Genomic DNA, 2500 nt, shown 5'->3' with positions numbered 1-2500 from the left:
TGAGGCGTAGCCAACATGGCCGCCGAGTGATGGGACTTATGGGAACAGACTTTGGTGTAGTGTAGTGTAGTGTAGTGTAGTGTAGTTTACTGTAGTGTAGTTTACTGTGGTGTGGTGCAGTGTAGTGTGTGTTCTGTTGCAGTATAAGTGTCTGTGTCTGCTGACAAAGCTGTTCCGTCCTCATCTCTTCCTCATCATGGCCCTGGCCATTAGCCTCGATTAGCACCTCCGAGGTGTGGCCCGCACATTTGCCCGTTTAGATTTATGGCCACCGCGCATGCTATCTGTGCTATGCCGTGCCCTGTTGCAGTGCTGCTGAGGATGCTATTTTTTAAGTCGGGCAGTTTTTGATGGCCACCTCTCTGAGCTGAGCATGTCTCTGTCTCTCTCTCTGTCTCTTTCCCTCTCTCTCTCTCTCTCTCTCTCTCTCTCTCTCTCTCTCTCTCTCTCTCTCTCTCTCTCTCTCTCTCTCTTTGTTCTGTCTCGCCATCACTCTCTGTCTCTTTCTCTGTCTCTCTCTCTTTCTCTCTCTCCCTCTCTCTCTCTCTCTCTCTCTCTGTCTCGCTCTTGCGCTCTCTCTCTCTGTCTCTCTCTGTCTCTTTCTGTCTTGCTATCGCTCTCTGTCTCTGTGTCTGTCTCTGTGTCTGTCTCTGTGTCTCTCTCTCTCTCTCTCTCTCTCTCTCTCTCTCTCTCTCTCTCTCTCTCTCTCTCTCTCTCTCTCTCTCTCTCTCTCTCTCTCTCTCTCGCTCTCTCTCTCTCTCTCTGCCTCAGTGACTTCTTGGAGTTGTCAGGAGTTATGGAGTGCTGTTCAGGGACATGATGTAAACTTTTTCTCTTCATCATCTATTTCACTCTCTCTCTCTCTATCTCTCTCTTTCAGTTCTTTTCTCTTGCCACTCCATTTCTTCCTCCATCCCTTCCTCTCGTGTTATGTTTTTCTCTCTCGCTCCTCATTTTTCAATGCCTTACTGTATGCTTTTCTCAGTCTCTCTCTTTCACACACACACACACACACACACACACACACACACACACACACACACACACACACACACACACACACACACGCACGCACGCACGCACGCACGCACGCACGCACGCACGCACGCACACACACACACACACACACACACTCCTCTCTCTCTCTCTCTCTCTCTCTCTCTCTCTCTCTCTCTCTCTCTCTCTCTCTCTCTCTCTCTCTCTCTCTCTCTATATCTCACTCTCTCGCTGTTTCTCTGTCACTATCTCTCTCTCTTTGAATCATTTCCTCCCTCTTCTCTAACTTTCACATTTTCTTATTATATCTTATTCTCTTTCTCCTTTCCTCCCTCCCTCTCTCCTCCTCTCTTCCTCTCCTCCTCTCCTCCTCTCCTCCCTCTCTCTCTATAGCACTCCATCCGTTCCCTTCCTCCACTGCTCCAAAATGTGTTCGTGTGTTTGTGATGAATAGTTGAGGCTCAGCAGAACGGTGCTGGCTGCTCTCCCTGATGCCTGGCTGGTATTCATTTCAACTGTCAGCGCCCATGTAACAGCATCGGCCCTCATAATGTTGTTAAGTTCAGCTTGCCTTGCTCCGACGAAAAGCAAAAACTGTTTGTTTATCGGAATGAAATTTGCTTTGTCACTGCTCTGCGATGAAGAAAAAAAAAAGGTCTCAGCTCACAACATCAACATTGTATAAATCCAATCTTGTATTTCACAATTCTTTAGGTTAAATCCACACTGTGATGTTTTCCTCAGAGATCTTGTGACTGTCAAGATTGGTCTGTGCAGGCATGAAACTAAAGCTGTTTGTGTTCAGCTTTGAAGATTGCACCTTCTTGTTTACATATGGACACATCATGTTACATAGCAAGGGTGTGTAAAATGCTACAGAATATGTTTGCAAGTCTATAAGGGAAATTAATATTCTCCCGATATTGTTTCAAAAGGTGTGTGTGTGTGTGTGTGTGTGTGTGTGTGTGTGTGTGTGTGTGTGTGTGTGTGTGTGTGTGTGTGTGTGTGTGTGTGTGTGTGTGTGTGTGTGTGTGTGTGCATGTGCATGCGTGTGTGTAACTGTGGTATCCTGACTTAATTGAAATGGCATGTATTACCATCCCACAACCACCAGAGACGCTGGTGGACCTTTAGGACTTGAGCGATGATACAGATAGGTAGTGGACAAAATAACCATTGATATTCTATATTGCATTTGAGCAACATAAAACAACCACAACAATGCTTGGGAGAGCCTTTGCCAGTTAACTCTTAAAGGTCTTGGGCTGGCACCTTCCCATTCAGTCTGCTATACCTTCTCAGTGTGTGTTGGGCAGCTGTTGCGTAGGCCTGGTGGTTAGGGAGGTGGACTTAATATCAGAGGGTTGAGGTTTGAATCCCTCTATCTATGGCTGAAGTGCCCTTGAGCAAGGTANCTACAGTAAAAAATGCAGTGTTAATTCAACACTTAGAGAGTGGGACCAAATAAACTCTAGAAGGTGTTAAATCGACTCTGTTAGTGTTG

The 2500-nt window shown here is 46.3% G+C and overlaps 1 protein-coding gene across 1 annotated transcript in view; it reads left to right on the top strand.

Moving 5' to 3' along the window:
• The window catches only part of ctnnd2a (catenin (cadherin-associated protein), delta 2a), a 458968-nt gene that overhangs the window by 92254 nt on the left and 364214 nt on the right, over nucleotides 1-2500 (top strand). The window lies entirely within an intron of this gene.

Source organism: Engraulis encrasicolus, chromosome 9 (genome assembly GCF_034702125.1).
Source record: "Engraulis encrasicolus isolate BLACKSEA-1 chromosome 9, IST_EnEncr_1.0, whole genome shotgun sequence".
Classification (NCBI taxonomy): Eukaryota; Metazoa; Chordata; class Actinopteri; order Clupeiformes; family Engraulidae; genus Engraulis; species Engraulis encrasicolus.
Note: the sequence above shows the minus strand (reverse complement) of the source record. Positions and strands in the feature narration are given on the sequence as shown.